We start from the raw sequence: 10,738 nt of genomic DNA on the forward strand, positions 1-10,738 counted from the left end.
TCACCTCATATGACTTTCGTGATAAACCTGCAATAGTGGATTGTTAAACCCAATTAATACAGCTTTACAGCTTAAAGCCAACAACTGTTGTCCATTGCTGATATCTCTTCAACAAGGCTACCTACATCATTAACTGAAAAGCTAATCACCCACACATACTCTTTTTACAGTTTTGATAGTTTTGCTTTTGGAATATTAACAGTAAATACTAAGAGAGCTCTCAGCATTTTGCGAGACTTATATTTCGAGCTGTTGAGTACTAGAGCAAGTTTATTGCAACTTGTTTCCTCTCACTGTTGAGGATCAACATTGATTGATTTAATCCCCCGGACGAATATTATCCCCTCTTAGCGCGAAAAGTGCCCTAACTACACAAAACTGAATTTCAAAATGATTTATTTGTGCAAAACCCATCAAACAAAATTGCTTCTGGTCGCCGCCAAAGAACTAGGATATGTTTGTATTCAATTTCTTTTTCGAATTTCCCTTTAAGTTCTTAGCTTCCCTTCTCTGTAGGTAGCTACGTAGATAGTGTCAAACAAGACAAATCACGGATAATTCTGAGAATAAGGTTACTTATGATTCAATCGATTCTTTCGCATCCTTTCTGTCTCACACTTTGATTTTATTTCGGCAGGGTTATCCACAGAAAGGTCCATGTTAGAATTCTTGAACTCCCTGAATTTGTTCATGTCGGTGAAGTTTCAGCGATAACTTCTGCAGTTCTTTCTGTTATTCATGTCTCTAACAAATTTGTCTCCATTATGACCGTACTGTTCACGCTCGGCTGCCATCTTGCGCCAAATTCTAACCCTTTTAAGAAATAAGAAAAGAAAACCACCCATCCTGTCGATGGTAAACACTCATGTCATTCTCACCGCAAAATTTCCCTCCAGCTAAACACCTGTGTTCAGTGAGCAGAGTAAAAACCGCAGCTTTTGGTTCGAGATTAAAGTAGTTATTAATCGGATATTGGCAATATAACAGAGGAAGAGAACGGGTCGTTTGGAAGAAAGTTCCTTGAAATAGAAGGTTCTGCCTTTTGCTTGCTTTTAATTGCGATAAACGATCGTTAAATTTCTATTTAAGTTCACAAGAAAGTGAGGTATTTGTCGGTGTAGGTAGGATTAAGTTGTCCAACTCTGAAAAAGAGAACGCGACCAAAATTTTAAAAGTAAAGACGATGCGACATTTTGTGTAACATTTTTCCTTTTTTCCCACAAGTGACAAGATAATGACTCATTTGCCTAAAGGGGTGTGTTCAGTGGTTGAGCAAGAACATTCTTGTTTATCTAGGAGGTTAGAGACCATTCAATGCTTTGTGATACAGTATGTTTAGAAAAGTAATGAAAATAAACCTCTTAAGTATTTGTTAAGCGGTTGTTTTTGATGTGCTCTTAATTTATGCCTGAATATGTACGCGTAGTTTATACAGCTTCACTGAGTAACAGTACCTTAGCTAATTACCAAAGCGACTTTTGGAAAGCTACGCCGGGATTTTGGTTTTCTTTTATCACTTGTATCGCGAATGCTTTTATGTACTAGAATCCAGTTTCTTGTACCAGTAATCAGTGAGACACACCTTTATCTGTGGCACTGAAGCATGACCTTGAATACTTCCACAGTATTGTCATTATCAATTATGAAAAATGTCTAAGAATGAAGCTTGCGGATGAGAATGCTGTCTACTGAAATAAACTCGGGATTCTCTATCTCGTAACTTAAATGCTGAGTTAATTGTGTTAACTGTTGAGTTTCATGTTTGCAAATAGTGATAGTTAATTTTCTTTATAAGCTATCAGAAAACCATCGGCTATCATGATGAGCTCTGGGGCAAAATGTCTAAATGTCTCAACTGGATGTAGCAATTACAATCATCTCCTTTACTAAGGATTCTCATACACTTATTGAAAAATAATTCACAAGGGCGATATTTTGACTAAGTGCATTGAGACACAAACTTATCCAAAGTATGCATTGCTTAGGGCAAAATTGTGTGGTTCTCATGTTTGCTTCCTAAGCGTTTCTTCTTGGGCTAATTATTTGAACTTGTGGCTGTCAAATTTGTTTTTATGTAGTAAGTAGCGATTGGTAGCTTTGCTCATTGTCGATAGCGGTTCACCCGATGCAAATAACTGCAGTCACGTACCAACGCGTAACTTACAAATTTCACTCAGAACGCAACCTAATTAAAAAAATTTTAGTCAAGAATCACAGAGGAAAAAATTAGCAAAATTATCTTTCACCCAGACTTCCTTTTGAACGCTACGATTCCCTTACCAGAGTTGATTATGTCTGTTCGATTAACGGAGAGCAAAAGCAAAGTAAACAGAAGATGTCTATTGAATGCTGAGAAAAAGTCAAGCGAATAGAAGCGCGTGGTTTTAAGGAAACATTTCATCGATAGAAGTGTAAAGAAAACTTTCCAGGATTAAAAATTAACCTAGCTTTTGATTTTATTTGTAAGAAGGCAATCATAAGGGCTCACATTTGGAGGGGTTTTATTTCAGCTTCCGGAGAAGCGATGGAAAACAACATTGTAAGCAAAACTTTCTGAAAAGCTACAAGACTGAATAAAAAATTAAGACTAAACGTGGGTTAACCTATTGAGTTTTAATCAACTTGGCCTGGTTGTTGTTTAAATTCTTTTAGATAATTTTCAAATTGTTGCAGAGTTTATCTCCTTCGTTGTGATCGTGGTGTCTCACGGTTCACCTCATATGACTTTCGTGACGAACCTGGAATAGACAATTGTTAAACCCAATTAAAACAGCTTTACAGCTTAAAGCCAACAACTGTTGTCTATTGCTGATATCTCTTGATTAAAGCTACCAACATCATTAATTGGAAAGCTGATCATCTACACACACTTGTTTTTACAGTTTTGATAGTTTCGCTTTTGGAATGTCAACAGGTTAATACTAAGAGAGCTCTCTGCATTTTGCCAAAAATGGCAGAATTTTCCAGTAAGTAGTTTGGTGTATTTTTCAAATTATGTTATTCATGGAGAGTATTATCACTAACCCAAACAATTTTACAAGAATCACACAAATGAACAACAATGTACTGAATGCTTTCAATCAACTGAATCAATCTTTGACTGCGCAAGCCCAAACTCGTGCGGGTCCAAAGCAAGGTCACTAGAGAGACAAACTAAGCATGTTTATCGATAGAAGATGGATAAAACAGTCGATCGAAACTCATCGCGATAGCTTTAACTGAAATAAAATAATAAATCATTCATATAGTAACTACGTGCTAAGTATTACCAAATGACCAAATCACACTGAGCTAACTAAGTGCTTCATAACAGTCAAAACAGTTTTCTCCTTAAAATTCTTAAAATATCCGTTCCTTGTGAAGCGTAGATCAGTTGGAACGCATGCAATAGGTTTGGTGGACAGAACGGCATTCACTCGACAGCATCTTCCTGCTTTCATTGAAATTTTCCTTGACAATTAGACTACAGATCTATCGATGAGAATCTGCAAAGCAGAATCGTGGTAAATGTAGATAGAATAGAAACGAGAATGCAATAAGATAAATTCCATTGGAATTATTTGTACCGACTTGAAGAGGAAAGCATTGTTGACTTCAAAGGATCACGTTCCACAGAAAGAATTTTGATTAAGAAAACTAATTGGATTAATTTTTATTTCCATTTTCTGTTGTTCATGTCTCTAACAAATTTGCGGCCATTATGACCGTACTGTTCACGCTTGGCTGCCATCTTGCGCAAGATTCGAACCGTCTTAAGAAATAAGAAAAGGAGACCATCCACCGTGTCGTTAACACGCACATCATTCTCGCCGCAAAGTTTCCTTCTAGCTAAACACCTGTGCTCAATGAGCAGAGTAAAAAACCGCAACCTTTGCTTCGAGTTTAAAATAGTTGTTTATCGGATATTTGAAAGTAAAGACGTTGTGACATGTTTCCTTTTTCCCCACAAGCGACAAGATAATGACTCATTTGTCTAAGAGGTTGTGTTTCTAGGAGGTCTCCCAAGGTTAAAGACCACTCAGTGCTTTGTGATACGCTATGTTAGCAAAAGTAATGAAAACAAACCTCTTAAGTTATTTTTAGGCGGTCGATTGTCGGAAAATGTTTTTGATGTAAGCTTTATTTATGCCTAAACACCTACGCGTAGTTTATGCAGCTTCACTGATCAACAGCATCTTGGCTAATTACCAAGTAATTAGCTGCTCAAACAATAAGTTCTGGAATCATGCCACTTGTTGAAAATCGGCATTCCAATGTCAAGTTGCACGCATGATTGAATTAAGAACTGCATAAATTGACTCCGTGAACAACTGAACATCACTCATCAGTCGAAGCCTCGACAGAAGAGAAGTTCCCTACAAAAATCAAGTTGAGAAGAAAGGGTAAGTTTCTAATCTACAAGTACTCATGCAAGTATACTTTTCGTGTTTTGAAAATGCAAAGCTGATCAGAGAGATGAAACTAAAAGATTGAATACATAGATTGACCACCAACAGGACTCCCTTTGGCATCAATCTTGCTGAGAGAATTTTCTTTAAATGGTCTGTGACATTATGTTTTTCAGAATTGTGGAGCATCCATGGCAGAGTCGTCGGTATCACTGCATAAAGATGAAGAATATCAGCCCCCAAACCCCCAGGTAAATATATGTATGAAATTATATCCTTTCGATATAGGTCATATAAAAGAATTCCAAGCTTTACCTGGAAATATTTGATTGAAACAACTTTTATTATAAAAAAAGCTGATGGCGGACCTTATGTAGCTGATTTTATCGTTTTTTTCCAAAAGTTTGAATCAGCTCCTGAGCAAGATTAAAAGTAAATCAGAAAATTGTTTTAATTCATAAAGATGCTAAGATGGCGTGCCCATGTTGTTGTTTTCTTTAATCGCTTTATGAAACTTTTTGTGTCCTTAGCGATTTTGAGCTCTTTACTTAGGTTTTTTCAGTATTAAATTGATCTAACTGAGAATGATCGCCCTGCTTCAGTAGAATTGCTGTCTATGGGGCAGCGTAGGTTTAATTTGCCGTAGCGTGTATTTCTGGAGTGGACATCAGAATGTATTCAATGTCTTTTCAATTTCTTTTCCTAACATAGCAAGTGACAGAAGACACATCGGACTTGACAGCAATTAACCTCCCCGGTGGATCAAGGTCTCTTAAAGTTGGAATATCTGCAGGTGATTGGAAGGTTTTCTCAAGAGTTGAATACAAGGGGAATTCTGGTATCGTGAAACAGGGTCATAACTACCCTAACCCCAAAGAAATGGGTCTTGAACGTGATCAAGCTGTCATGAGCTTGAAACGGCATGGACCGTGACAAGGATACACTTTCAAGGTTCCGTGGATGAATTTTCCCGTCAAACGATTTGTGAAAGCAACCTAATTAAATTAAAGGAGTTAACGTTAACTAAATCAAAGGTTGCATGATTTTGTAGTTGTAATTTCAAACAGTTTTCCACGGATTAAAACATGTTATTCTCCCAACTGAGGAGTTAAAAACTTTCGTGCTTTGTTCTTTAAAGTTTGCTCTCCGGTCTGCTGATCTGCGGCGCTTGTCAAGAAAACAGCTCCCACACTCTTTTTTTATTACCACCACTCCCTCTCTAGATCTGCTTCATTTTTTCTAGTCTTTATTCATCATAAGCAACAGCCCCCCCCCCCAGCTTACGCTAACTAGTGTGCTCAATTGTCGATTTCTTGTTTTACCACAACTGGTAATCTCGCAATATGATGGGCCAATTTGCCGTTGTCGATAAGAATTACAGACAACGTTGCTAATGTCAACGTGTCGTGCTGCGCTTCGTGAGTCCACAGCATTTTGAGCACTTTAATGACAAATATCTATATCGTTGTAGATAAGAGTACAGACCACGCTACACCACTGTCCATTTGTTAACTTACAGTCTGTAATTTGACGGCTGGCCTCGGAAATCGTTTTACAATTTTGATAGGTGTGCTTGTTGACGTCAAAACAGAGTGGCACTTGTAAAAGTTGTAGGAGTTTTGTTATCTTTCAGTCGAATTCTCTTAATTTTCTTTCAAAGTTTTATAGAGATCAAGGCATAATGCGAGCATGCGAAATTTAAATTAACCAGACCTTGAGTATCATTGAAATTAGTTACCACTTATTCCCTCTCACTGTGAAGGATCAAGAAAGAATGATTTTATTTTCTGAACGAATTTCCGGATCAATATCAGTATCTGGGCAAATGCCCACCTACCCCTCCCCTAACCCAACATTAACCTAAACTTGTTGTCAATTGACTGTTGTTGAGTTAGGGGAGGGGTAGGTGGGCAGTTGCCCAGATACTGATATTAATCCGAATTTCCTTCTATAAGAGTGAACAGTACTTCATGAGGAAATATATGATTTAAAACTTCTGATTTTTGAACAATCCATGAAAAAAAAATTGCTTTACCAGTGTCGCCGCTGAAAAGGTTGTGTATCTGCATTCGATTTCTTTTTGAATGTCAGCAAAAGTTTATAACCTAGTTTAGGTCATAAGCTTCTGATCTCAGTTATGGATTTTCTGATATAGATGAGTAGATCGTGTTAAAAAGAACAAACACGACGAATATTAAAATCATTACTGATTCGATTGCGTTCATCGGCTTTTAAAATCTTCAATATCTACCATGTCAGATATCGACGACTTATAAGCTGCCATTTTATTGATGTGCCCCGTATTCCGGCGATTTCCTTCGCTCATTGGTTCGAATTTCCAGAAAGGTCAGCTGATTGGGTGATTTCAGCATACGTAAAATTGGCTTATTAAGTCGTGCAATACCATTCATTTCATCTGTGCTAAAATTAGCAAATCCGAACCCCCACACAGAGCTCTTTTTATTTAGAGTGGGTGTCGTTGAGCCGATGGCAGCGTCATCATACATTTCCGTCTCAAGCGCAAACACAGGAAAACGTGAGTGACCAATTGACCATATCGTTTTTGTTTTGTATCCGTCCAAAACATGGCCTCCTGCTTGAAAAGATCATGCACTGACTTGTATGTGTGATGATCCCTTTAAAAGTTGGGAGGACATCGTTTCTTGGTGCTAGACCCTCCTCCCCCTCCCCCCCCCCCCCACAAAAAAAAAACTGATAGGTGACACGCAGAAGTGAATCCACATAATTGACGAACAAACTCATACAGCAAACACGAAGGATCTCCAGAAATTGAAAGTTGCCTGTGTAATTTTGATTTGTCCTCTTGTAAGCTAAAATAATGACGTCTTCGGATCCAAAGTGTTTGATGCATCAGACTATTTTAATAAACACACTGTCCGAGAACATTATTAAAATACAGTACAGAACTAAAATACATATCACACACTTCACAAACTATCTCGATGCCTTTACTATTTATAAGGCATTTGTAGAAGCGAAAGAATGGTTTAGCTTGCTGAAATAATGCTAAATTTCATACTTAACCGACTTCACTGTCTTAGATTCTTTATGATATTTGCATTTCAAAAGTCACCCTAGAAAAATTCATCCATTGTTTACCTTTAAGGTAAGGTAAAGCATATCTTTACGTGGTGACTGGTTTTGAATTTGTATCGTTTTTTCTGTGTTTCAAAATTTTTATCGTTCTTCTAAAATGTACTTTTCCAAGAATTTGCATTTACATGAGTTTATTTTTCATGATTTTTTCAGCAGATACAACTACCTACTGAGTCTACAGTATACGTGTAAAAAGATATTTACACTGTCTTCAATCGATACATCCATCTCGGCGATGATCTCAACTCCGATTCGTTTCCAGTCGTTCCCCTTGAATTTTTTATTATTTTCCCCAAACCAAAATTGCCAGTCAGGCGAAAATTAATATCATTTCAACTGATACTTACATCACGCACAACTACTAAAGAAAAAAAAATTAATACTTCCTCGCAAACTCGTTCATTGATTAGTGTGCGTGATGGTCGCTTTGCAAGTTGGGAGAACATCGTTTCTCGGTTCTAGACCTACCATCGAAACCATCGTTTTTTCCTACTGAAGAACCCTCTCTTTCCCACTTCCTTCTCCCCCTCTTAAGACCTAGGATCCATTTTTCTTATATTTGTCTTATATTTTCATTTTTTCTCAGCAGGAGGTTGTACTTCAATAGTGGAGCTTTTCCTTGACGATGATAGTGATGTATTGCTCACAGATGACCAGGGTTACACCTCATTACACCTTGCTGCGCAATGGGGACGTCAGCTGGTTCATGTCAAGCTCCTGAGCTACAATACCTTTGCATTTTAGTTCTCAGGAAATTGGTTTCTCATGATCTAATTCAAAAGATCAGTCAGCTTCAAGTGTCAAAGTTTTTATCAAACTGCATGAAAAATATTTCTCTGATAGATAGGGTGTGAAGTGGCAGGTTTACATGTCAACATTGTTATTCTGTGTGCAGTAGTATGAGCAGTAAGAATTTTACGTCTTTGACATAAGGAACTTTCACTAATATCCTTGCTACTGCTGCTGTTGTATTTATAGTCCATCGTAATTTTTTAGACATAGTTTGATTTTTGAGACACTGGCTTTAATGATATTATATAGTAAATATTTTGATAATGTACTCGTTTTTGAAGTATTTTAAAATTCTACAGTAGCTCCATTGTATCGTGTTTGTTTAGCCCTTAAACTGTTAAGAGTGACTAGCATCCAGTTTCGCCCTAAAAATTATATCAGCCATAAATCAAACATGAAGGTCGCGAGAATAAAGGAAATGATCACTAATTAAAGAGGTTCGTGATCATTCAACAAAATCTCCCTGAGAATTCAGAGAATTCTCTTTGAGAACAGTATGGAGAATATGCATACTGATATGAGGGTGTAAAGGGTCATGATAAAACAAGTGTCCTGTTGTTTTGTTGTTGTTGTTGTTGTTGTTTTAATTCCTATTCTCTAAATAATTGCACTCTTATAATCTCTCCTTTTGGTCAACTATTTGTTATTATCACAGCTTTGAAACAAAAGTACCCCAAATAGTTCTTCCCAAAATGTTAGAGTAAAATAAAAAACGGTAGCTCAATTCCCTAATTTTAATGAGTCAGGTCTGGAAAAGGGGAGCGAAATAGCATCATCTTACTGTAAATTACAAGAATAACGAGCCACTATCAGTGCTGACGGACTTTTTTGAGGACTTCTATGTTTGGAAATGGAACGGAGTAGAATACCTGCCGTAAGAATCTGTTGATCGTCTGCGAGACTGGGACGAGGGCATGAAGGCGCCATGGCAACGGGCTGCCTCAACCAGGCGAAAGCCGCCATTTTGGTTAGGGAGAAGCAGGATGAACTTTGCAATTCTACGAGAGTTAACGATCAGATCTTTGCTCTTCTAACATTTTATGGCCGATAGAAACAAGTATTAAACCTTCTTTGCCGTTGTTATCCCCTTTCTTGGCCGTTGATGTGAATCTAAGTGGTAGAAAACTTCGCCAGCATTTGTAATCATGTCTAATAAAAAGTCGTCAAGATAAGACGAAACTCCTGCTCAACCATCCGCTCCACCACCTACCAGCAATAATATTATATCGGGAAGATTCTCAGGGGCTGACTGGTAAGAATTTCCCTTCACAAACTGTGATGTTTCCTCCACTAATTTTCCTGTTGAAAGAGAGATACTTCTTTTTTTCTGAGATGATCGATCGAAGCGCTCGGAAAGTTTAGAGAGCATGAAAGTGTAGAGAGCATGAAAGGTTAGAGAACATGAAAGGTTAGAGAACATGAAAGTGTAGAGAGCATGAGAGTTGCTCGAATTGTAGCTTAGAGCAGCTTCAGCCTAATGAGAACTTTCCAAACTTCGAAAGTGTTTTATATCGCAGTGAACGGGCAGCACATTCATGAATTAATTATTTGGTAACATTTTCAATGCGGTACTTGACGTGTAGTTGCTTACTGGATACCGATAGAATTCCTTCTGCTATCCGTCAGTGTGCTTTAACCATTTCTTTTTTTTTTTCATGTTCAGGTATCATACGGTGGACCAGGAGGACTGGGAGGAATTTGTTGTTGACATAATGAACGAAATTGTAGAATCCACCTCGAGAGTCCTTCATGATCAGTACATTATCAGTCAAACATTGCCATATACAATATAAGAGTCTAAAAATTTACTTCTACAAATCATTGAGGTGTGTGCAGTAATAAGACTAAAGATTATAATTATTTCTGAAGTTCTGCGAGGCTTTAGGCGTGCACATGTTAATACAGTGAACTTTGAATTTAGACATCGCAAGTACTAAATCTTGGAACGACCTAAAACCACCTAAAACCACCTACAACCACCTCAAAAATTTCAACCACCACCTACAACCACCTCAAAAATATCTACAGCCACTCGCAAACAATCTAAAACCATCTAAAACAAGGCGTAAATGTCAAAAATAAGGCGAGACGACAACATGTCACATACATGAATGGTCATTAAAAATATTTTAAGCGAACTGTGGCTTCAGGCTTCCCTGAACATTTGCTGGTATCCATTTCTACTATTGGCTGGACAGAGAGGCACCTTGAGAGCAACATGTTTTGCCCATGCAAGAACACAACACATTGACACGGCTAGGTCTCGAACCCAGACCTCTCCAGCCAGGCCTGGTATCCTAGCTATTGAGATAGGGTATCTCCCGAGTCTCCTACACTAACTTATTAGAAAAAATAAGAAATGGCTGAAGAATTTCACAAACCTGCATTAATGATAAAAGTATTAGATTTCCTCTGAGCAGGCCCAGAAGAAAGTTTATTTT

General features: G+C 37.7%; 1 long non-coding RNA gene across 1 annotated transcript; it reads left to right on the forward strand.

Annotated features, from left to right (window-relative positions):
• Nucleotides 1–4,246: 4,246 nt before the first annotated feature.
• On the forward strand, nt 4,247–5,503 carry LOC136281178 (uncharacterized). Its single transcript, XR_010717572.1, has 3 exons — nt 4,247–4,382; nt 4,565–4,639; nt 5,100–5,503. It is a non-coding gene; the product is annotated as an uncharacterized lncRNA (long non-coding RNA).
• Nucleotides 5,504–10,738: the final 5,235 nt, after the last annotated feature.

The sequence above is a fragment of the Pocillopora verrucosa genome, chromosome 5 (assembly GCF_036669915.1).
Source record: "Pocillopora verrucosa isolate sample1 chromosome 5, ASM3666991v2, whole genome shotgun sequence".
Lineage (NCBI taxonomy): Eukaryota > Metazoa > Cnidaria > Anthozoa > Scleractinia > Pocilloporidae > Pocillopora > Pocillopora verrucosa.